Genomic DNA, 26,733 nt, shown 5'->3' on the forward strand with positions numbered 1-26,733 from the left:
AACACGGCAGCTAATTTGTGCACAGCAAGCTCCCACAAACAGCAATGTGATAATGACTAGATCATCAGTTTTTTTGTTATGTTGATTGAAGGATAAATATTGGCTGGGACACTGGGGATAATTCCCCAGCTCTTCTTCACAATAGTGCCATGGGATCTTTTACATAAGAACAAAAGAAATAGGAGCAGGAGTAGACCATTTGGCCCCTCGAGCCTGCTCTGCCATTCAATAAGATCATGGCTGATCTGATCCTGGCCTCAACTCCACTTCCCTGCCCACTCCCCAGAACCCTTGACTCCCTTATCTTTCAAAAATCTGTTTATCTCCACCTTAAATATATTCAGAGACTCAGCCTCCACAGCTCTCTGGGGCAGTGAATTCCAAAGATTCACGACCCTCTGAGAAAAGAAATACCTCCTAATTTTCATTTGAAATGGGCGGCTCCTTATTCTGAAACTATGCCCCCTAGTTCTAGATTCCCCCATTAGGGGAATCATCCTCTCTGCATCTACCCTGTCAAGTCCCCTCAAAATCTTCTATGTTTCCATAAGATCACCTCTCATTCTTCTAAACTCCAAATTTGGCTTCAACCTTGCTTCATATGACAACCCTTTCATCTCAGGAATAAACCTTGTGAACCTTCTCTGAACTGCCACAAATGCAAGTATATCCTTCCTTAAATAAGGAGACCTAAACTGTATGCAGTACTCCAGGTGTGGTCTTATCAATGCCCTGTACAGTTGTAGTAGGACTTCCCTACTTTTATATTCCATCCCCTTTGCAATAAAGGCCAACATTCCATTTGCCTTCCTGATTACTTGCTGTACCTGCATACTAACTTTTTGCATTTCATGTACAAGGACCCCCAGATCCCTTTTACTACAGCATTTTGTAATCGCTCCCCATTTAAATAATAATTTGCTTTTTTATTTTTCCTACCAAAGTGGATAACCTCACATTTTCCCACATTATACTCCATCTGCCAAATTTTTGCCCACTCACTGAGCCTATCTATGCTCTCCTTACAACTTGCTTTCCCATGCATCTTTGTATCATCAGCAAACTTGTCTACATTACATTCGGTCCCGTCATCCAAGTCATTAATATAGATTGTAAATAGTTGAGGCCCCAGCACCGATCCCTGCGGCACACCACTTGTTACAGTTTGCCAACTGGAAAATTAGCCATTTATCCCAACTCTCTGTTCTCTGTTAGTTAGCCAATCCTCTATCCATGCTAATATATTACCCACAAACCCGTGAGGTCTTATCTTGTGCAGTAACCACTTGAGAGCGCAGATGGGACCTTGCTTTGTTCTTGTTAAACTGTTAACATCGTTTCATAACCATTGGTACTGTGCCAGTGACCTGGTGCTTATACAGTGTGACATTTTGTTTCAGTAATTGAAGCTTCTTGTGTTATCCAAGGTTTCACTGAAGAGCACTACACTAACTACTTCCGCCAAACATCCTCCAAAGCTATAATCGTGGAGCGGAACGAGACCCGAGGAAATTCGCCCCATTGTTTTACCTGCTTGGCCAGAGAAATCAGTCTGCATAGGAACATAGGAACAGGAGTTGGCGCTTTCAGCCTCTTGAACCTGCTCCAACATTCAATCAGATCATGGCAGATCTGCATCTCAACTCCATTTTCTCACATTTTGGGGGAGAGAATTCCACAATAGAGTACAATATTATTTTTATTATGTTCCACATTTACAATAGAATATTCTGGGGGTGAAATTGCCCCTTTTATCGACGTCAGTTAGCACCATCGTGAGATGCTAACGAGGCACAAAATGGTTGTCGCCCGGGGCGTGGCACAAGAATCGGTACCCGCAGAATCGGGAGGTCGCGCTGCGCTGGGCTGCACGCAGCGCTAATGATGTCATCGCAGTGCGCATCGCCCCCTTACCGCCCCGGAAGTGGAATTGCCCCGTGCAACCTACCTTAGCGTCTGGTGATGATGACAGCTTCGCCTCGCGATGACCACAGCTTCAGCTGTCGAATGCAGTCAGGAACCGGATGGAGCAGTGCTATCCTCACCGACACCTGGGAGTCCCTGGCCAAAGACCGCCTTAAGTGGAGGAAGAGCATCCGGGAGGGCGCTGAGCACCTCGAGTCTCGGCGCTGAGAGCATGCAGAAAACAAGCGCAGGCAGCGGAAGGAGCGTACGGCAAACCAGTCCCACCACCTCTTCCCTCAACGACTATCTGTCCCACCTGTGACATAGTCTGTAATTCCCGTATTGGACTGTTCAGTCACCTAAGAACTTACTTTTAGAGTAGGAGCAAGTCTTCCCTGATTTCAAGGGACTGCCTATGATTAAAGGCGCCATGTTGAAAACTATTATCTGTTGTCCATCAATTTTTTCTGCTTGCCAACAGAGTATCTGGTGGACCGATACCAGCGATTTTTACCCCAAGGCGTTTTCTGCCTTCTAACTTATTCCCTGTATAACTCACGGCAGTTTTGAACTTAAAACATTTCTGTCACTTCATGGGAGCTGTATTGGCACTCGACCTCCTGCCCCGACATCACTGTCAGAGGATGCTTAGACGATGACAAAGGCGCCGCCAATTGCAGAGAGAAAGGCATCGAGAGAGCGAGAGAAAGGGAAAGACAGAGAGAGGGAGTACCACAGGAAGAGGCCCATGGAACAAGGCACAGGGAGTATCTGTAAAGCATGCACTCCCATGTTCCGCCACCAGGGAGCTCATCCCCTGAAGTCCCAAGGAATCCCAGCATCCCTTGGAAGCACTGTATATAAGCCGGCCCCTAAGGCCTGTTCCTCACTCTGGAGTGTCTTAATAAAGACTGAGGGCACTGTTACTTTAACCTCCCTGTGTGCAGCCTCATCTGTGTTAGGAACACAATAACTGGCAACCAAAATACGAATCCAACGCAAAGATGCAGCAAGCCGTGGGCATCCTTGAGAAGTTCTCGGAGGGTGAGGATTGGAAAGCCTATGTCGAATGGCTAGACCAGTACTTTGTAGCCAACGAGCTGGACGGAGAAGGAAGCGCTGCAAAAAGGAGAGCGGTCCTCCTCACGGTCTGCAGGGCACCGACCTACAGCTTCATGAAGAATCTTCTGGCTCTGGTGAAACCCACAGATAAGTCGTATGAGGAGCTGTGTACACGGGTTCGGGAGCATCTTAATCCGAGGGAGAGCGTGCTGATGGCGAGGTATCGGTTCTACACGTGCCAGCGATCTGAAGGTATGGAAGTGGCGAGCTACGTCGCCGAGCTAAGGCGACTTGCAGGACAATGTGAGTTTGATGGCTACCCGGAGCAAATGCTCGGAGAACTTTTTGTACTGGGCATTGGCCACGAGACCATCCTACGAAAACTTTTGACTGTAGAGACACCGACCCTCAGTCAGGTCATTGCGATAGCACAGGCGTTTATGTCCACCAGTGATAACACCAAACAAATCTCTCAGCACACAAGTGCTATCAATGTTCATAAATTAATTGGAACTGTGTTTGCGAGCAGAAATGTACAGGGCAGAACCCACGAGTCTGCAACTGCCAGCAGGCCTCAGGTGACCCAGTGACCCAGATGACTCAGAGTCCCCAACAAAGGATGAATGCAAGGCAATTCACACCTTGTTGGCATTGTGGAGGCTTCCATTCAGCCTATTCATGCCGCTTCAAAGGGTATGTTTGCAAGAGCTGTGGAACAATGGGGCACCTCCAATGAGCTTGCAAACGAGCTGCAAGCTCTGCAAAACCTGCTAACCACCATGTGGCAGAGGAAGATCGGTCCATGGTGGATCAAAGCAATTTCGAGCCTCAGAGAGAGGAGGTAGATGCTGAAATACACGGGGTGCACACATTTGCGACGAAATGTTCACCTATAATGCTAAATGTAAAATTGAATGGCTTACCCATAGCCATGGAACTGGACACTGGCGCTAGCCAATCCATCATGAGTAAAAAGATGTTTGAGAGACTGTGGTGCAACAAGGCATTCAGACCAGCCCTGAGCCCCATCCACACGAAACTGAGAACGTACACCAAAGAACTTATCACTGTCCTGGTCAGCGCCATGGTCAAGGTCACCTACGAGGGCACAGTGCATGAACTGCCACTCTGGATTGTTCCAGGCAATGGCCCCACACTGCTTGGAAGGAGCTGGCTGGGCAAATTCCGCTGGAACTGGGATGACATCCGAGCGCTAACACATGTCGATGAGTTCTCATGTACCCAGGTTCTGAACAAATTTCCTTCCCTTTTTGAGCCAGGCATTGGAAACTTTTCCGGGGTGAAGGTGCGGATCCACTTGGTCCCAGAGACACGACCCATTCACCACAAGGCACGAGCGGTACCTCACATGATGAGGGAGAGAGTGGAAATCGAGCTGGACAGGCTGCAACGCGAGGGCATCATCTCCCCAGTGGAATTCAGCGAGTGGGCCAGCCCGATTGTTCCAGTACTCAAAAGTGATGGCACGGTCAGGATTTGCGGCGATTAAAAGTAACTATTAATCGTTTCTCGCTACAGGACCAATACCCGCTACCTAAGGCAGACGACCTATTTGCGACGCTGGCAGGAGGCAAGACGTTCACCAAGCTCGACCTGACTTCGGCCTATATGACGCAGGAACTGGAGGAGTCTTCATAGAAACATAGAAACATAGACAATAGGTGCAGGAGTAGGCCAATCAGCCCTTCGAGCCTGCACCGCCATTCAATGAGTTCATGGCTGAACATGTAACTTCAGTACCTCATTCCTGCTTTCTCGCCATACTCCTTGATCCCCCTAGTAGTAAGGACTTCATCTAACTCCTTTTGAATATATTTAGTGAATTGGCCTCAACAACTTTCTGTGGTAGGGCCTCACCTGCATCAACACGCACAAGGGACTGCTCATCTACAACAGATGCCAGTTTGGAATTCGGTCAGCTGCAGCGATCTTCCAGAGAAACATGGAGAGCCTACTCAAGTCGGTACCATACACGATGGTCTTTCAGGACGACATATTGGTCACGGGTCGGGACACCGCTGAGCACCTACAAAAGCTGGAGGAGGTCCTCCAGCAACTGGATCATGTAGGGCTGCGACTGAAGAGGTCGAAATGTGTCTTCATGGCAACAGAAGTGGAGTTTTTGGGGAGAAAGATCGCGGCAGACGGCATTCGGCCCACAGACGCCAAGACAGAGGCTATCAGGAACGCGCCCAGGCCACAGAACGTCACGGAGCTGCGGTCGTTCCTGAGACTCCTCAACTATTTTGGTAACTTTCTACCGGGGTTAAGCACCCTCTTAGAGCCCCTACATGTGTTATTGCGCAAAGGTGAGAACTGGGTATGGGGAAAAAAACAAGTAATTGCTTTTGAGAAAGCCAGAAACATTTTATGCTCCAACAAGCTGCTTGTATTGTACAACCCATGTAAAAGACTTGTGCTAGCATGTGACGCGTCGTTGTACAGAGTCGGGTGTGTATTACAACAAGCTAACGTTGCGGGAAAGTTGCAACCTGTCGCCTATGCTTCCAGGAGCTTGTCTAAGGCCGAGAGGGCCTGCAGCATGATTGATAAAGAGGCATTAACGTGTGTGTTCGGGGTAAAGAAAATGCATCAGTACCTGTTTGGCCTCAAATTTGAGCTGGAAACCGATCACAAGCCTCTCACAACCCTGTTCGCTGAAAACAAGGGGATAAATACTAATGCCTCAGCCCGCATACAAAGGTGAGCATTCGTGCTATCAGCGTATAACTATACCATCCGCCACAGGCCAGGCACCGAGAACTGTGCAGATGCTCTCAGTCGGCTACCATTGCCCTCCATGGGGGTGGAAATGGTGCAGCCTGCAAACTTATTGATGGTGGTGCAGCCCGCAGACTTGTTGATGGTCATGGAAGTATTTGAAAATGATAAATCACCAGATTAGGACTTGGACCAGCCAAGATCCTCTGCTGTCCCTAGTAAAAAAACTGTGTACTGCATGGGAGCTGGGCCAGCACCCCCTTGAAATGCAAGAGTCAATCAAGCCATTCCAGCGGCGAAAGGACGAGCTGTCCATTCAGGCAGACTGCCTGTTGTGGGGTCAATGCGTAGTGCTACCAAAAAAGGGCAGGGAGACGTTCATCTCGGATCTCCACAGCACACACCCTGGTATAGTAATGATGAAAGCGATAGCCAGATCCCACGTGTGGTGGCCCGGTATCGACTCTGACTTAGAGTCCTGTATATGGCAATGCAGCGTATGTGCTCAGTTGAGCAACGCGCCAGAGAGGCACCACTAAGTTTGTGGTCCTGGCCCTCCAGACCATGGTTGAGGATCCATGTCGACTATGCGGACCCGTTTCTCGGTAAAATGTTCCTGGTGGTGGTGGATGCTTTTTCAAAATGGATTGAATGTGAAATAATGTCAGGAAGCACTGCCACCGCCACCATTGAAAGCCTGAGAGCCATGTTTGCCACCCACGGTCTGCCTGACATACTGTTCAGTGACAACGGGCCATATTTCACCAGTGCCGAATTTAAAGAATTCATGACCCGCAATGGGATCAAACATGTCACCTCGGCCCCGTTTAAACCAGCCTCCAATGGGCAGGCAGAGCGGGCAGTACAAACCATCAAACAGAGCCTTAAACGAGTCTCAGAAGGACACTCAAAACCAGACTGTCGCTGGTTCACCCCACCCTGCATGATCAGGTAGACAGCAGGCGGCAGCAACAAAATGTAAACGATGGTCGCACCACTGTGTCACGGGAAATTGATCTGAATGACCCTGTGTATGTGCTAAACTATGGACATGGTCCCAAGTGGATCGTGGGCACGGTGATAGCTAAAGATGGGAATAGGGTGTTTGTAGTCAAACTAGACAATGGACAAATTTTCAGAAAGCAGCTGGACCAAACGAGGCTGCGGTTCAGACTGCCCTGAACAGCCCACAGCAGACACCACCTTTATCGAGACCACAACACATACCCAAAGGATCAATGACACCACGCCGGACCAGGAAATCAAACCCATCACGCCCAACAGCCCAGCAAGGCCTGGCTCACCTAGCAGCCCTGCAGGGCCAACCACGCCAGCTCAGCGAGGGCACAGCCAATGCACCAGAATAGACATTTGTACCGAGGCGGTCCACCAGGGAAAGAAAGGCTCCCGACCGCCTCACCTTGTAAATAGTTTTCACTTTGACTTTGTGGGGGGAGTGATGTTGTGTAAAGCATGCACTCCCATGTTCCGCCACCAGGGAGCTCATCCCCTGAAGTCCCAAGGGATCCCAGCATCCCTTGGGAGCACTGTATATAAGCCGGCCCATAAGGCCTGTTCCTCACTCTGGAGTGTCTTAATAAAGACTGAGGTCACTGTTACTTTAACCTCCCTGTGTGCAGCCTCATCTGTGTTAGGAACACAATAGGGAGAGGCCCATGGAGAGTCCCATGGAGCGAGGCACAAGGCGAAGCCCATGCAGCAAGGCACAGGGAGAGGCCCATGCAGCAAGGCTCAGGGAGAGGCCCATGGAGAGTCCCATAGAGCGAGGCACAGGGAGAGGCCCATGGAGAGTCCCATAGAGCGAGGCACAGGGAGAGGCCCATGGAGAGTCCCATAGAGCGAGGCACAGGGAGAGGCCCATGCAGCAAGGCACAGGGAGAGGCCCATGGAGAGTCCCATAGAGCGAGGCACAGGGAGAGGCCCATGCAGCAAGGCACAGGGAGAGGCCCATGGAGAGGCCCATGGAGCGAGGCACAGGGAGAGGCCCATGCAGCAAGGCAGAGGGAGAGACCCATGCAGCAAGGCAGAGGGAGAGGCCCATGGAACAAAGCCCATGGACAGGAGCAGGGAGAGGCCCATGGAATAAGGCACAGGGAGAGACCCATGGAGAGGAGCAGGGAGAGGCCCATGGAGAGGAGCAGGGAGAGGCCCATAGAGAGGAGCAGGGAGAGGCACATGGAGAGGATCAGGGAGAGGCCCATGGAGAGGAGCAGGGAGTGGCCCATGGAATAAGGCACAGTGAGAGGCCCATGGAGCGGCCCATGGTACAAGGCTCATGGAGAGGAGCAGGGAGAGGCCCATGGAGCAAGACACAGGGAGAGGCCCATGGAATAAGGCACAGGGAGAGGAGCAGGGAGAGGCCCATGGAACAAGGTCCATGGAGAGGAGCAGGGAGAGGCCCATGGAAAGCCCCATGTAGCAAGGCACACGGAGAGGCACAGACAAAGATAGGCAGCAGCACAGGGAAAACCACAGCAACATGTTGCCAAAGGAAGAAGGTGCCAGACGGCTGTCATCAGGAGGCTTAACTCTCCCAGAGTATTCCGGCAGCGGTTCTCTGACATCAACTTCAGTGAGGAACAGTGTGTTCGAAGGCTGCGTTTCAGCAAGGACATGGTCACAGAGCTCTTCCAGCTCCTGCAACCAGACCTCGAGCCTCAGACCAGTGTGAGGACAGCTCTCTAGGTGCCAGTCAAGGTCACCATCGCGCTCAGTTTCTATGCCAATGGATCCTTCCAGGGAGCAACAGGAGACATCTCCAACATCTCTCAGTTTGCCATCCATTGCTCCATCCGCGAGGTCACAGAGGCTCTGTACAGAAGGAGGAGGGACTACATTTCCTTCCCCATGAGCAGAGAGAAGAAACATGAACATGCCTGTGGCTTTGCCAGGATAGTGGGCTTCCCCATGGTGCAGGGCACCATTGACTGAAACCATGTCATCTTGAGGGCATTGCATCACAATTCTAAGATCTTCCATAACTGCGAAGACTGCCACTCACTGAGTTTCCAGTTGTTGTGCGACCACACATGCAGAACCCTCATCGTGAATGCCCGCTATTCTGGCAGCACCCACGATTGCCTTCATTCTGCCCCAGACCAGTGAGCCAGCTCTTTTCCAGTGAGGGCTCATGACTCCCCTCCACAGCCCCACCACTCCTGCCCAGCACTCGTACAATTAGATCCATGCTGCCACCAGGAACATCATTGAGCAGACCATCTGTAAGGGGGTGGTCTCTATGAGGGGGTCAGGTTCCCTTCTGACTAACTTGAGCGGTTCGAATTGCTCCCACTCCCTTGGGTTCTAGACTCTGGATTTATTTAGGGGATATGACAAAGTGCAAAGGACACTGGTTTGATGCAAAAGAACTTCGATTTTATTACAGTCAAGAAATTATAACTTATAGGGCCCAAGTTTCGAGCCGCGCCTAGAACGGCGCAGTCCCGACCTGGACGCCCGTTTTTCGCGCCACAAAGTGCGCCTAAAAAAACCCTCCGTATTCTCCACCTCCCTGCAGGTCCTCTGGCCCTCAGCGCAGCGCAGCAGGAGCTGTAGGGGGCGGAGCTAGGACCCTGCGCCAAAAACAGTGCCGGGAGCTCTGCACATGCCGCTACAGTGGGCACACAAGTGCAGTAGCTCCAGGCGCCCGAAACTGTGTGGGAGGGGCCAGAAGCAAGCAGCCCCTAGCCCTGGCCCAATGGCCTCACTGGGACTGTGTGAATAAGGCTCCTCCCACGGCCAGCTCCTGTTTCCTCCCGACCCGACTCCCGCTTCCCGCCCCCGGACGGGACCCGACACCCGCTGCCCCCCCCCGCCCCGGACCCGACACCCGCTTTCCCTACCCCACCCCCCGCCCCCGGACCAGACCCGACACCCGCTCCCCCCGCCCCCGGACCGGACCCGACACCCGCTTCCCTTACCCCCCCGGACCGGACCCGACACCCGCTCCCCCCGCCCCCGGACCGGACCCGACACCCGCTTCCCCCCCCGCCCCGGACCCGACACCCGCTTCCTTTACCCCCCCGGACCGGACCCGACACCCGCTCCCCCCGCCCCCGGACCGGACCCGACACCCGCTTCCCTTACCCCCCCGGACCGGACCCGACACCCGCTTCCCTTACCCCCCCGGACCGGACCCGACACCCGCTTCCCTTACCCCCCCGGACCGGACCCGACACCCGCTTCCCTTACCCCCCCGGACCGGACCCGACACCCGCTTCCCTTACCCCCCCGGACCGGACCCGACACCCGCTTCCCTTACCCCCCCGGACCGGACCCGACACCCGCTTCCTTTACCCCCCCGGACCGGACCCGACACCCGCTTCCCTTACCCCCCCGGACCGGACCCGACACCCGCTTCCCTTACCCCCCCGGACCGGACCCGACACCCGCTTCCCTTACCCCCCCGGACCGGACCCGACACCCGCTTCCTTTACCCCCCCGGACCGGACCCGACACCCGCTCCCCCCGCCCCCGGACCGGACCCGACACCCGCTTCCCCCCCCGCCCCGGACCCGACACCCGCTTCCTTTACCCCCCCGGACCGGACCCGACACCCGCTCCCCCCGCCCCCGGACCGGACCCGACACCCGCTTCCCTTACCCCCCCGGACCGGACCCGACACCCGCTTCCCTTACCCCCCCGGACCGGACCCGACACCCGCTCCCCCCGCCCCCGGACCGGACCCGACACCCGCTTCCCTTACCCCCCCGGACCGGACCCGACACCCGCTCCCCCCGCCCCCGGACCGGACCCGACACCCGCTTCCCCCCCCGCCCCGGACCCGACACCCGCTTCCTTTACCCCCCCGGACCGGACCCGACACCCGCTCCCCCCGCCCCCGGACCGGACCCGACACCCGCTTCCCTTACCCCCCCGGACCGGACCCGACACCCGCTTCCCTTACCCCCCCGGACCGGACCCGACACCCGCTTCCCTTACCCCCCCGGACCGGACCCGACACCCGCTTCCCTTACCCCCCCGGACCGGACCCGACACCGCTCCCCCCGCCCCCGGACCGGACCCGACACCCGCTTCCCTTACCCCCCCGGACCGGACCCGACACCCGCTTCCCTTACCCCCCCGGACCGGACCCGACACCCGCTTCCCTTACCCCCCCGGACCGGACCCGACACCCGCTTCCCTTACCCCCCCGGACCGGACCCGACACCCGCTTCCTTTACCCCCCCGGACCGGACCCGACACCCGCTTCCCTTACCCCCCCGGACCGGACCCGACACCCGCTTCCCTTACCCCCCCGGACCGGACCCGACACCCGCTTCCTTTACCCCCCCGGACCGGACCCGACACCCGCTCCCCCCGCCCCCGGACCGGACCCGACACCCGCTTCCCTTACCCCCCCGCCCCGGACCCGACACCCGCTTCCTTTACCCCCCCGGACCGGACCCGACACCCGCTCCCCCCGCCCCCGGACCGGACCCGACACCCGCTTCCCTTACCCCCCCGGACCGGACCCGACACCCGCTTCCCTTACCCCCCCGGACCGGACCCGACACCCGCTTCCTTTACCCCCCCGGACCGGACCCGACACCCGCTCCCCCCGCCCCCGGACCGGACCCGACACCCGCTTCCCTTACCCCCCCGGACCGGACCCGACACCCGCTTCCCTTACCCCCCCGGACCGGACCCGACACCCGCTTCCCTTACCCCCCCGGACCGGACCCGACACCCGCTTCCTTTACCCCCCCGGACCGGACCCGACACCCGCTTCCCTTACCCCCCCGGACCGGACCCGACACCCGCTTCCCTTACCCCCCCGGACCGGACCCGACACCCGCTTCCCCCCCCGCCCCCGGACCGGACCCGACACCCGCTCCCCCCGCCCCCGGACCCGACACCCGCTTTCCCTACCCCCCCTCCGCCCCCGGACCGGACCCGACACCCGCTTCCCCTACCCCCCCCCCGCCCCCGGACCAGACCCGACACCCGCTGCCCCCCCCTCCCCCGCCTCCGGACTGGATCCGACCTGACCTCCCTCCCCCCGACCCGAACCGAACTGACCTCCCTCCCACCACCCCCCCGACCCGACCCAACGCCACCTACCTGTAAATCTGGTGCTGGGGATGGGCACGCTGTTGGAGGGCTCCCGGTGCTGCAGTCGGTAAGTAGAAAATGTTTTATTTATTGATTTAAAAAAAAATAATTTCTTATTAATTTTTTTTGATTGATTTATTGGTTGATTTATTGATGTATTTATCATTTATTATTGATGATGGCTCTTTATTTGTAAAACTGAAGTGTTTAATGTTTGTAAACTTCCCTTTCAACCCCCCCCCCCCCCCCCCCCATTCCCTACGCCTGATTTGTAACCTATGCCTGATTTTCTAAAGTGTAGACAAGGTTTTTTCGAGCGTACAAAAATCTTCACTTACTCCATTCTAAGTTAGTTTGGAGTAAGTTTTCACTCACAAAACTTTGAAATCAGGCGTAAGTGGCCGGACACGCCCCCTTTTGAAAAAAAAATTCTGTTCCAAATTGAAACTGTTCTAACTGACTAGAACTGGAGCAAACTAAATGGAGTTGATTAGAATTCCGATTTCTAAGATACTCCGTTCTACACCAGTTGCTCCTAAAAATCAGGAGCAAATCATGTGGAAACTTGGGGCCATAATTACTCTAATAAGAAAGTACAATGTCAAAACTTATTCAAACTTATTGAAGAACAGTACCTTACACACTCAGAGGGGGTTACAATAGCTGAAAATGACTCTAACAGAGAACAATACATCACATATTCAAAGGGGGTTACAGTAGAATTACACCTCCCACCTCCGATTCCCTAATCCTAGCTAGGTTGGACTCCAGGGCAGGCAGGGACTATGCTTACCAATCCTTTTGACAGTTAACAGTAGATCACGGTTTCAGGGTTCGCTGGATGTGGTAGGGTCTACTTGCCATACCCCGAACGTCGGAGAAGACTTCTTGCTGCACAACCTTCAGTTGGGTTGAGTCCGCTGATGCGGTAAGGCGCGTTTTGGATCTATGGGGTAAATACCTGGTTTTCTTCATTAGAAATAGGTTTCTACAGTCTTTTAGGTAATGTTTTACCCGTTGGTAGGTCAGGATTAGATTGTAGAGTGGAAACTTTTTGATTCTTCGTATTTTTTTCCCGTTGGAGTTTTGGTTTGAGTTTGGTCGATTGCGGTGGTTTTCGTTGATACCACGTTGGTTGTGGTCGGTTGCTGCCGCGATGGTGATGTTCTTCCTTCCTTCAGGACTTCGGGACTTCAAGGCTGTAGAAGTTAGTTTACAACTGTCGCGTTGGTTTCTCTCCTTGTCTTGATGAGGTAGTAGCAACCTTGTAGCTACTTAGCAAACTAACCTCTGTTGAAAATAGGGGCCAGTTATACGATTTCAGTGGTTCTAAACTTGGCGCCAAATCAGTTCAAAATCCTTTGTTTAAATTTGGCGGGCTTGACTCTTCTATGTAATATTTTGGCTGGCTCGTTAAAAGTTGATATGGTTTGGGTGGGTTGATGTTCGAAAACTGTTTCCTGATAGAAATATTAGCTTGGTAATTGCAATGTCCTTTTGTGCTTAGTTTTCGCATACAGGCTGGATTGGGCCTCTTTGTGATGTATATGCTGAAATGGTTTACCAGACTCATGTTGATGGGTAGCTATCTCTGGGTGATTTTGTAATGTTAATGTCTCTTGTGGAGAAGGATTCTTTAATACTCATTTCTCCAGCCAGGTTATTTTAGTCCTCACACCCAGGTAGTCTCACTAATCAGGTTGTCTCCTGTCAGTCCTTTTAGGCCCGTCCACAGCCTTGAATTTGTCTTTTAAAATCAAAAATTTGATTAAAGTTCATAGTTTCTTCCATAAGCACTTTAGGGTTCCAAACTTTTCGGTAGATAGTCCCAAATTAAATTTCCTTTCGAATGAGCCTAAACACTGGGAGGGTTCTTGTGAATTTTGCATCCTTTCAGTCCCCCTGTTGACACTCTACACTCTTCAGTGTCAATCAAGATAAGCAAAATTCCTGCTCCCGAGAGTCAACCTTTCCTGCATTTATATTAGCTGAACATTACCCTGCATCCCCTGTTGAAATGCAATGCAATTTACAGGCAAATACAGTCATTACAATTCGGTTGCATCATAGAGGGGGAAAATGCCCCTCTTTTACTCAGTTTTCATAGTAAAATAACGGTATACAGTCAAACACAATTTCAGTAGAATAAAATGAAAGCACATCGTAGCACATTCTCAAGTAACATAAAGGTCCATAGTCAAACACATTTTAAGTTCAGTAAAATAAAGGTACATAGTCAAAACATTTTAAGTAACACTCTTACAACACTCGCGATGTTGCGGTTTACAGCAGGTAAAATCAGACACAAATTAAACATAGTAGTATGGTGTCACCCCTCCCTGCACGATTCTCAAGTTCGGCCAAGGAGCGTACAGAACCCTTTGGTGCCTGACCTGACGGCCTCTGCGTTTCACTCGGCAAGTGAGACACCATAAGTCCAGTATAATCGCGAGTTGACAAATAACTAAAGTGTGGGAAGCGATTCGGATCCAGATTGGGACCTCAATATTTCTGAAAAGGTCCCACCAAGGCAGAATGGTGATCTCGAGAATCTTTTTCCCTATCTCAATGGTTTTTTGTTCCAGAGTGCAGAAGTGTTTTTGTGAGATAATTACAGCTTTTAGCAGAGCAGTAAGATGTTCGGGTAGAGGGGGAATTGCATAGCCAAAATGTACAACATAATCCTGCAGGTTTGTAATGTTCTCCTTCACAGTGAGGTGGACAGTGGAGGGTTCAGGAATGGGGACAATCCGTTCCTGGGCCACTTGAACTGGTGCCTCAGGTTTGAAGCAAAAACTGCTGTCACTTACCGGACACCAGAAGTGTCCATGTTGGTAGTGGGGCACACTGGTGGTGACACAATATGTCCCACCCCCTATGTATGTTACCTGTGGAGGGACATGGTCTTGTGCCATTACCTCCATGGTGCAGTTAATAGGCTGTGCACCAGCAGCTTTAAACACACACTGTGACTTTGAATGGGCACTCAAGTACTGGGGACACAATATTACGTGTGCACCCCGGCTCCGGCACCCGGAGAGGTCAGTACCCGTTACAGCGTGTTCCTGCTTTATGACATAGGGTGGGACCGCTGCAAAACGAATGTGTGCACTTCCCTGAATAACTCCAATGTTCTCCACCCGGTATACCGGTGCGGGTCGGGCTGTCCCACCAATGACCGGCATTCTTAGCACGATTCCCATTATAGTGTGGTTAGATTTCCCACTGGGACAGGTTAGGCTTCAGAGGCTAGGCGGAGCTGGCACGGGCTTAGTGAATTGCTGTACGGGTGGCGGGCTGTGAGGGTTTGTTCCTGATCGAAGAGGGGACTACATCTTCTTTTAAATCCTCCAGGTTGTTGCGGCCCTCGCCCAACAACCATGCCCCATACAGTACGCACACCTCGTTCTGTGCAGCCTGGTCACAAGCATTTCTATCCTCCCATATGAGTGCATTCACTGACTGTGCATGTTTTTCCAGCTCAACCACAATTTCTTTTAAATGGACAGTCATAGCCTGGTCCTCGTGTAGTTCTGAACCTTCTACGGTGTTCTCTTATTTCAGGATTTTTCTCAATTGGGTCTTTAAACTGTTTATCTGTGTTTGCAGTTCTATGTCATCTAAGCTGTTTATTACAGAGGATGCTGTATTGTAGGTAGTGAAAACGTTGTTTATGATTCCCCTTCTAGGTCTCCCCGAGCCCATGGTGTCCCTAGCGTTTAGGGTGTATAGGTCTGCTTTGTCTACATTTCCAAAGTCTAACTCATAAAATTTCTTTAACATGTTTCTAAGAAGGGCCTGGTATAACAGCTCTGTTTCCTTCGGGCACCATGCAGGTAGGTGTACCTCGGTAAGGTTTAATATTACTGAAGCTACCGCATAATGTACCCCCTGGTAGAACACCTTTTCGGTCGGTACCAATACTAATCTGTTCCCAGGTCCCTTGGTGGTGTTAGGACACCTTTCTATTACTGTGCGTATTGGCGGGGTTGTGAGCAGGGGTTTCTTAATGTGTGCTCTTAGCTCGGTGGCGTTAATTGGGAGTGGGGAGTGTGGGACCGCGCACCCGTGTAGAATCCCACCCCATCCCTTCCCCTTCATCTTGCCATTGCCTGGCGAAGGCGATCGATATGCCTGCAGGACAAATATTCTCTGATCCCCACATGCAAACGTAAATTCCTTGTTCGGATTCCCACCATTTGTCCCAACACACTTTTACTCCTCCCCGTATCCCCGTGATGGTGCAGTACGTATCATTACCGAGTCTTTCCCAGTCCGATTCCTGGTCCCATGCGTCCTTGCTGAGTTTTCTGAGCCACCACCATCTTCCCAGGGGAATGTTTCCTTTGCAAGTCAAACACACACGCTTTCCCTCTGTAACACTGACTCGGGCAGTGATGATCCGTATCCGTGGACATGGAAGGGAGGCCTCCCTGTAGGTAAAGCCTTCCTGGCTGGAGTAGCGGGTAGAATTATATCCCAGCCCCCCTGGTCATCTTCCCTCGTGGGCCTAAACGGCGAGTTCTTCCACGTCTCGGGGGCCACTCCCGGTGGTTACGATGGGTGCTCTCCCTCCTGAACACCCGTAAATGAGGGATTCTTCCATGTCTCCTCGGTCGCCGCTGCTCATCCCTATCAGGGCAAGCAGGAACAGGATCCTTTCCATACTGTTCTCTTTCCTGTAGGGGCGCATAAAACAGATTGTCTAGCCCTGAGAAAGCTCTTTGGCTTGACAAAAGTGACCGAGTTCCAAATTGCGCTCATAGTCTTTAATTGACTGGCTGTCTTATTCAGTTCCTTGTGGACTGATGTCTGCTTTTAATTTTTATCTCACAGCCATTTTACTTGTTATCTTACCGGTGCTTCTCTTAATAGTTATACCGGTAGATTCTTCTTACTCCCGGCTGTTACCCGGCCTGTGCCTTTTTTAATAGCTGAACAGGTAGATTCTTTTCCTTACCCCAGTAACTAATACATATATCATTATTATTACACAGACAAATCTTACACCACTGTAAATCACTATTAAACATTCTTAAATTCATATTGTACTATATATGTACATCTGCCACCCGTCTCTGGGTGGCCAGGTTAATTCTTGCCTTCTCTCTTTCTTCTTCTCCTGCTGGGTGTCCAGCGAGGTCGGTAATAGGTCGGTCTGCACTGCCAGACCCGGAGTGTCCTTACTGGAGGTGGGTTTGAGTCCCGCACTTTCGGGGGAACGTCCCCTCCGGTGCTACAGCATACCGCTCCTTTGGGGGTGGCTGCCTGGTTCGATTCTTCCCCTGGGGGTTCTGCCTGGCTGAGGGCTACGGGTTGGGGACTCTCACTTGGTGGTTGGTTCACTGATATCTCTTCTGGGAGTCCCTTGTTGTCCGAGGCTACTGGCTGGGTTTCCCTGCTCGCGGCTGGTCTCCGACCTTAGGTGTCCTTTTGCGGCTGGTCCCTTTCCCGGGGCTGAACTATTTAAATTGGGGCGCTGGTGACCACAGTGTCTTTGGCCATGGTGTGCAGGGAGTCCTTCTTAAGGCTCCGGCTGCTGGGGGTGCGTCCGAGTCCCAAATGATTGGGGGGACAGCTCCTCCAGTAACAGAGTCCACCGCCCCTCTAGGTGCAGTCTGTGGGTCTGCCACGTTCCCTGTGGGAATTCCACAGTCGGGGGCTGTTGGCTGGGGGTCCCTGTCTTTAGTACGATTTTGGGTGTCCCTTGAGTTTAGCTGCTGCCCCTGCGTTGAAAAGTTTACACTGATTTATGTGGAACCACTTTGTTCGGCGGGGCAATTTTATGGCATAGACCATGGGGCTTATCTTGTTGACAGTGTGGTACTGTCCCATATACAGTGCCTCAAAGACCCCTACTCTAGCATAGTTCCTCACCATGACCTAGTCCCCTATCTCCCACTCATGGTGCTTGCGGGGCTCTAGCAGCAGTCGGTTGCTCCGATGCTGTTTTCCCATGTTGTTAAGTTGTTCAAACAGATTCCTGACAAAGCTGTCCTGGTTCGCTTCCCTAAGCTGACCTTCCATGAGTACCGGGGCTAACACGTGGGTGGGGGTTCGCATGGCTCTTCCGGTCATGAGCTCGTACGGGGAGTACCCGTGCTCTTTGACTGGCTGGATCGGATCCCCATGAGGACCAGTGTTAGGACCTCTAACCAACCTTTGGGTGAGTCCCCTGTCTCTTTGCACAGCCTTTCTTTGATGGTGCGGTTTAAACGCTCCACAGGCCCGGATGACTGCGGGTTGTGGGCGACATGCCACTTTCCTTTGATGCTGAGTACCTTAAGGGCCTCCTGCATCACCTGCCCGGTGAAGTGACTCCCTTGGTCGGACTCCATGTATTGTGATAGTCCCCAACGAGAGAACACTTCTCTGACCAGGATCCTAGCTGTTCCTAGGGCAGTGGCTGTTCGGCATGGGAAGGCTTTCACCCATTTTGTGAATACGTCCACCAGTACTAGGCAGTACTTGTAGCCTCCCTGGGCAGTGGGTAGGGGCCCGATGTAATCGATTTGGATTGACTGCCAGGTCCCCCTACACTCCTGATATGTCCCATCGACACTTTATTTCTGGGGGTCGGGGTTGTTGGCCGCGCACACCAGACAGCTAGCACAGAACTCGCGGACGTCTTCCCTGAGTCCTGGCCACCACCCTGCCTGTTCCACTCGTTGCCAAGTGGTCTCAGGTCCGGGGTGTCCTGCTCCTGACCCTCGTGGGAGGAATTCTCTCCGGTGTTGTTGCGGTACTACCCATTGCTCCCCTTGAAGAGCATGCTTCTTTAATGGCAATTGCTGCTTTGCCATACGGGCCGTCTATCCTTTTCCCTTTTGCTAGCATGTTCAGGACAGTTTTGAGGATGGGGTCTTGGATCTGAACCTTTTTTAGGTCCGGGGGAAAAGCTATCCCTGCCTTCACTGCCGTCCCTATCCTGCCCCTGACTGCTGCCATGGGTCCTGAGTTGTACAGATACCATAGCTTGCCCGAGCGGGCTCCCTGCTTGGCCAACATGTCAGCCTGCTGGTTTCCCTCGCTACGGGGTTCAGTGATGGAATGTGCCTTCACCTTATGTATGTAGATATTCTCTTCCTCCCCTACGACTTTCATGATCTTTTCCAATAGGGGCTTAATTGCCAGGGCTCTCCCGTCTGTGGATGTGTATCCGCGGTGGGACCAGATAGCCAGGTATTCTGTACACGAATTGTATGTGAACATACTGTCCGAGCAAAGCAGATAGGGAATTTTTAGGGTGTGTGACTACGTACACCACCACAGACAGTTCTGCGTGCTGGGCGCTCATAGTGCTGGGGAGTTTAATCGACAGGGCAATGCTGCCTCGGGGTCATAAACTCCGCAGCCTGTGAGTCGTTCACCCGCAGATACTGTGCTTGAACCGTCCACATAGATCTCTCGGCCTGTGGGGTGTAACCCAGTCCAAAAGCCTATGTTAATTTCCCATACCCCTTCGATGGAACACCGGTGGGCTGTCCCTGGATAAATCATGTTGGCTGCGAGTCTTGGCTCGCAGAGACCCTTTACCCTTAGGTCCATTTGAGAGAGGAGCAGGGCACTACTCACTGTCCCTACCTTGATTCTCCCGTCCAGGAGCATTTGGGTGGGCATATGATGGGTAAGGAGTGTGATAGGGGATCCCCCTGTGAAGATCAGTGATCTTTTCACAGCCCAGTGAGTGGCTGGGAGATGCCGCTCACAGTTGGAGTATCCCTTCTCCACATCCGTGAGTATCCTGGAGGAGTAGACCACTGGTCTCAGCTGGTCGTGCCGCTCTTGGAGCAGTACTACACTCAGGCTGTCCCCACTGGCTGCTACCTCCAGGAAAAACTCTTTACCCCCATCTATGGCCCCTAGAGCTGGCGCGGTCTGCAGGTCTTTCTTGAGTTGGATAAATGCTGCCTCGCAACCTTTGTCCCATTCCCACTGCACTCCCTTGTGTAGGAGTCGGAGCAGAGGGGCTGCGGTGGCTGCATAATCCTCAATGAAATCTCTGCAGTACCCGGTTAGCCCTAGAAAAGATCTTACTCCTGTTACTGTGTTGGGGGTGGGTAACTTCTGCACTCTTTCCCTTCTAGTTTTGTCAATGGCTCTTTCCCCAGCACGCACAGCCTGTCCCAGGAATTTTACTTCCTTCAGGTCGATCTGTGCCTTCTTGGGGTTTACTTTAAACCCTCTTCTTTCAGCAGCTCCAGCAGTTCAGCCAGCAGTGGGCCATGCTCCTCCCCCTCATCGATGAACAGGAGCCCATCATCTACATACTGTACTAATTGCTGGGGTCTGCTGAAGCTCTTTAAACAGTTGGCCATACACTGATGGAAAATACTGGGGCTGTTGTGGAAGCCCTGAGGGAAACAATTCCAAGTGTACTGCTGCCCTTTAAAAGTAAAAGCAAACTTGTACTGATCTTCCCTTCTTAAAGGTATGGACCAGAACCCGTTGGAAATATCCAGCACCGTGAAGGTGGTTGCGGAGGCTGGGATATTTCCAATGAGGTCGGCGACAGCAGCAACAGTGGGTGCACAGGCGGAGATGTTACGGTTGAGTCCTCGATAGTCCACCGTGGCTCTCCAGGAGTTGTCCGGTTTCTTAACCGGCCACAATGGAGAGTTCACATGGGTAGCTATTGATCTCAATACCCGCTGTTTAACCAGCGAACCCAAGGCTGTTTCCATGTCTGCCTCCGTCTCCTGGGGAAGTTGTACTGTTTCTGTGGTCGGGTCATGGGATCCCCATCTATGCTAACCTCGACCCCGTTTATTCTCCCACAGTTGTGTTTGTGAGTGGCAAAAGCTGCAATGTTTTTCCTCACATATTCTTGATATTCTATCGGAGTGTTACTGACCATTGATTCAAGGTTGTAACCCTCCTTTGATTTCATGGTGCACACCGTCCCTTTTCCCTGTTTTCCCGGGATAACCATCACCTCACTCTCCTGTCCCATGCAGACTGACCCCCAAAGACAGTGGTTTCTTAAATCCACTAGGATCCCGTGGCCTAAGATGAAGTCACCCCCCAGGATCCCTCTCCCTTCCTGCTCCCACTTCATCAGGACACAAGTCCACTTAGTGTGGAGTGTACCTAAATGAATGGAGAGCGGAACGGAGAATAAGCCAGTCTGTTCAGTGCCTGTGAAACCCACCAAGCTGTAAGGAACCCCGTTAGACAGAGGTGAGGCAGCTGGGTTAGCTGCATAGATAAGGGTGCTTGAGGTACCGGTATGCAGCAGGTAAGTCCCTTTCACCTTTTCCACTTCCCTTTGAATGGTCGGTCTCCCCCATGCATCATACTCGAGGGCACACAGGTGGACAGGATGCGCCTGTCCTAGTCACGGTTTTGGTTGGGAGGGGGCAAATGGGATTTCGGTAATGGTAACGGTGGCTACCTTCCCAGGGCGATCTAACATGGCTCGGAGTGCGGTTAAAAAGGTATCAAACGAGTGGGGAGGGACTGGCTTCTCGGTCTCGGCCTTTTTGGCCAGGGCTGGAGAACTTTTTCCTACGCCATTCTTCCAAGGATTTCTATAATCCTTTCTCCAGTGCCCACTCTTTCCGCACCCGAAGCAGGTACGTTTTGTATCGGAGTGGTTGCCCCCCTCATGGCGCCATTCCCTCTTATCTTGGCTAGGTCGGATTTCGTGAACCCTTCTCTTTTGTGATTGCTCTTCTGTCCCTCTGCCGTTTCTGTAAGCTAGGGTCAGTTGCCTAAGCACGCCATGTTCTGTGGCTTGGGGATCTCTTGGGTCGAACCAGGCCTCAGCCTTGGTTCTTATTTTGGGTAAACTGTTAGCTAGTAGGCTTCGGAGCCCCTGTGCTAACTCGTCCGGGCTTAAGTTATCCCTGTCTATGTCCCCACTATAGGCCCTTTTGTACACAGGCCACAATCGGTCTGTGAAAGCCTGTGGAGTTAGCTTTCCCAGGTGGCTTACCACAGCCCGAAGCTGGTGGGAGTGTGGGGGACCATAAACTGACTTTCCAGGGGCCCTGGACCCCCAGCAAGGGTGGGCAGGCCAAACTTCTGTTACCGGACCGGGCACATTGGCCCTGGTTCTGGCTCTCCCTGTTCTGGCTCGCCTCTCTCTCCTCCCTGTGGCCAAGCCGAGCTGGAACTCAGTGCCACAGGTGGTGGTGGTTCACTGTCCCTGTCGGCCCTGCAACTGATTTGCCCCTCCTGCTGCTGCACCGGTGTAGTCACCGGTGCCATAGGTAGTGGCCAGGTAGTTTCTTCCTTCTCTTCCAGGTTTACCTGCGGTGTACCCCGGCTTATTAGGCATACCATGCCTTTTGCCTTGGACAGAGCAAGGTTTAAACTTTTAATTTGTTGCTGGCAGGGACCGTGGTCTCCCGATTCAAACCCATTAGTGCTAACTACTTTATACGCTGCCTGCACATCTTTTAATCTTTCCTGGATCTCTTTTACTTGTAGAGTGGGGCGAGTGCTTTCCTCCCTCAGTGACTTTTCATTACTTTTGGCCTCGGTAACCTGACATTGAAAATAGTCCTGATTGTTTTTAAACCTTTCCATTATCTGGGTCCTTTTCTGTTTTAGCTTACGGAGTTCTCCCGATAATCTTTCTTCTGACATAACCCCTTCCTGATAGTTCTCTGTGCATTCCCATAACTGTGCCTGTAATATTTCATTCATTCTGTCTAGGAGTTGGACCTGTCGCTGTAGACAGAACAATCAAATTGCCTTCTCTACTGCTTCTTTGTGATCTTTGCTTACTGTTCACTGGGCTGCAGCGTCAGCTGGACGCTCAGCGCGCAATAGACTAAGCACCCATTCTTTAGTTACATTCACTTTCTTATACACATAGGAGGAAATCCTCTCTTCCATCTTGGTTCTTTGCCCCAAACCAGCACTCTCCACATCACACCCCTTGTACCAGAGTCCTGACGCGGGCGCCATTTTGTAAGGTTCCCTTCTGACCAACTTGAGCGGTTCGAATCGCTCCCTCTCCTTTGAGTTCTAGACTCTGGATTTATTTGGGGGATGTGATAAAGTGCAAAGGACACTGGTTTGATGTAAAAGAACTTTGATTGTATTACAGTCAGGAAATTACAACTTATAATTATTCTAATAAGAAAGTACAATGTCAAAACTTATTCAAACTTATTGAAGAACAGTACCTTATACACTCAGAGAGGGTTACAATAGCTGAAAATGACTCTAACAGAGAATAATAAATCACATATTCAAAGGGGGTTACAGTAGAATTACACCTCGCACCTCCCAATACCTAATTCTAGCTAGGTTGGACTCCAGGGCAGGCAGGGACTATGCTTACCAATCCTTTTGACAGTTAACGGTAGATCGCAGTTTCGGGGTTCGCTGGATGTAGTAGGAAACATAGAAACATAGAAAATAGGTGCAGGAGTAGGCCTTTGAGCTTGCACCACCATTCAATAAGATCATGGCTGATCAATCCCTCAGTACCCCTTTCCTGTTTCCTCTCCGTACCCTTTGATCCCCTTAGTCGTATGGGCCATATCTAACTCCCTCTTGAATATATCCAATGAACTGGCATCAACAACTCTCTGCGGCAGGGAATTCCATAGGTTAACAACTCTCTGAGTGAAGAAGTTTCTCCTCATCTCAGTCCTAAATAGCCAACCCCTTAGCCTAAGACTGTGTCCCCTGGTTCTGGACTTCCCCAACATCGGGAACATTCTACTCGCATCTAACCTGTCCTGTCCCGTCAGAATCTTAGATGTTTCTATGCGATCCCCTCTCATCCTTCTAAACTCCAATGTATAAAGGCCCAGTTGATCCAGTCTCTCCTCATATGTCAGTCCAGCCATCCCGGGATTCAGTCTGGTGAACCTTCGCTGCACTCCCTCAATAGCAAGAACGTCCTTCCTCAGATTAGGAGACAAAAATTGAACACAATATTCCAGGTGAGGCCGCACCAAGGCCCTGTACAACTGCAGTAAGATCTCCCTGCTCCTATACTCAAAATCCCCTAGCTATGAAGACCAACATACCATTTGCCTTCTTCACTGCTTGCTGTACCTGTATGGCAACTTTCAATTACTGATGAACCATGACACCCAGGTCTGATTGCACCTCCCCTTTTCCTAATCTGCCGCCATTCAGATAATATTCTGTCTTCGCGTTTTTGCCCCCAAAGTGTATAACCTCACATTTATCCACATTATACTGCCATGCATTTGCCCACTCACCTAACCTGTCCAAGTCACCCTGCAGCATCTTAGCGTCCCCCTCACAGCTCACACCGCCACCCAGTTTAGTGTCATCTGCAAACTTGGAGATATTACACTCAATTCCTTCATCCAAATCATTGATGTATATTATAAAGAGCTGGGGTCCCAGCACAGAGCCCTGCGGCACTCCACTATTCACTGCCTGCCATTCTGAAAAGGACCCGTTTATCCCGACAGGTACAGCAGGCGGTGAAGAAGGCAAAGGGGTATGGAGAGAAAGCTGGAAAGGAGTACTGAGGTGAATGATCAGCCATGATCTTATTGAATGGTGGTGCAGGCTCGAAGGGCCGAATGGCCTACTCCTGCACCTATTTTCTATGTTTCTATGTTTCTAAATGTTTTTTTTTAACAAAATAGTGTATCTGATTTAGATTTTGAATTACAAAAATCCATCCTTATTCTTTTTTTCCTCTTCCTTTCCAACAGCCTGTGGAGATCTTTGAAGAAATTAAAGTTTTATGAAAGTTGAGACTTGCAGTAAGAATAATTTGGAAATAGCAAATGGGAAGGAAAATTGTCTCTTTTGATGCAGCTCTGCTCGTACAACTGTGACAAAATGTGTAGTTACATTCTTTGCATAAAATTGATCTCATATTACTTTATGAAAGGGTGTTTGACAAAGCTTTATTCAGAGAGGGAGAAGACCCAAAAGAGCATTGTGATAATAAGTTGAAAAGTTAGGAATGATGCACTTTGACATGATTTGTCTCAGTGTATCGTGTGTTACAAATGAAGGCAATGCATGAGCCAAAGTTTCTCAACATTGGCAAAACCTCTTTGCTCCTTTAGCCTCAACTGAATCAAATATGTCATCTCAGGTTGGATCAGGAGTTGCAGAACCTTGGAGTACTTCTAAATCCCTCGTCAGTTTCATCTGTGCTCAGGTGCTAAGCCTGCTTTCTTCAAATTCCCCCACACTGGCTGCCTCCACCCCACCTCACCTCTACTGCCACCAATACCTTGGTCCTTGCTTTCATCACCTCGAGACTTGGCTTCTTTGACACTCGCCTAGTTGGCCACCCTGGCTGAATCCTTCACAAGTTATAACTTTGTTAAAACACATGGGCCCGAAATTGATGAAGGCCCTGCCCAAGTGCCGCCCAAAGGACCGCCGATGGTCGGCGAGGTCCCTGACGGTACTTTCGGTGGGACTTTCATCGGAGAGTTCCCTCGAAGGTCGAAGGGCGGCAAACGAGCGACTTATGCCGTCAATCTGGGTGGCAGCCGGCGGGAGCTCTCATTCTCAGCGGCAAAGGCGCTTGCCGCTCAAGTGCCGCCGAAGATGGAGTCGGGCCCACGGAGAGTCGAAGAGCTGGAAAGCAAAAGCATTAAAAAAAATATAAAAACCATCTGAAGACCTTCAGGGGACCCCATCCAGGTAAGTCCCTGTAAAGAAAAAAATGTTCAAAAAGTGTACTAACCTTTTCTTCACCATCTTCCTACCTACCGTCGGGGACAGGCCAGCCTCCAGCCAATGGTCCACCCCCATTCTGCCGCCGACTGCTGCCGACTCCTGCCCGCATCAATATCGCATCTCGGTGGGCGGGAGGCCAGTTGCGCGACTCTTTCTTCTCTTTCTTTCTTTCTTTTTCCCTCTGGAACTCCTTGCACCTCCCTCACTGTTTTCAAAAAGCTCTTTAACGTCTTTCTATTCAAATGTGCTTTCTCCCTCCACCCTAACTCTCTCTGATACCTTATTATCCTTCTGCTTTGAGATATCTTCCTGTATTTAAGGAGCAAGTTGTTGTGTGTTTGGGTATTGCTGGTCCCAACATAAATTGTAGTCCAATTGCCAGTAATGCAATCCTAGATGTAAATATTGTGACATATTATTGTGAGCTATACTAACGATGAGACTCAAAAATTGTGCCCGCTCTCAAATTGTTAAATAGGATTGCAATGCCATTACTACTACTTTTGTCTGATTGGAAACACCTATAATGTGATGTCTGATTTGGCTATCCAGTCAATGATCTCCTGAGAAGCCGAGTGGAGAAATGAGGTGCCGAGCGTGACAGATCTTACTGGGCAGGTTGATGTGATGTGTTCCATGGTCTGGGGCTCAGGGTCACAGGCGTACTTCGTGTTGTCCCTCACCTTCCACTGGCGGATCGGGTCGAGCGCTGTCCACTGTTTTTGAGGGAGGTCAAAGCCAGGGACCTCTGCTGCTGGGTCAGCGATGAGGTGCTGGTTCTCTATGTAGCATGTGTCTCACGATTCCGTCCCTCTGGATAGTGGGTTGAAACCAGCTGCCTGAATATTGGCTACTGTTTCCCAGAATGTCCGGCGAGATTTTCAGTGCTTTCGTGGTGGGTTTTTCAAGTCTTCGTGAATGGGGAGGTCGATGTTGCTCATGGTTTTTTCCAAAAGATGGATGAAATGCCATTGACAGGTTAGATGCAGAGAGGATGTTTCTCCTCATGGGGAATCTAGAACGAGGAAGCATAGTTTCAGAATAAGGGGCCGACCATTAAAAACGGAAATTTAGGAGGAATTTCTTCTCTCAGAGGATCGTGAACCTTTGGAATTCTCTACCTCAGAGAGCTGTGGAGACTGGGTCATTCAATATATTTAAGGTGGAGATAGACAGATTTTTGAACGATAGGGGAGTCAAGGGTGTAAGATTCCACAATTCGTGGAAAACTACCAGTGTTTGGACTCACTGAAAAGAAAATTCGATTTGGACCTATTAAACAGAAAGTTTGGGATCCTAAAA

This window comes from Pristiophorus japonicus, chromosome 6 (assembly GCF_044704955.1).
Source record: "Pristiophorus japonicus isolate sPriJap1 chromosome 6, sPriJap1.hap1, whole genome shotgun sequence".
Lineage (NCBI taxonomy): Eukaryota > Metazoa > Chordata > Chondrichthyes > Pristiophoridae > Pristiophorus > Pristiophorus japonicus.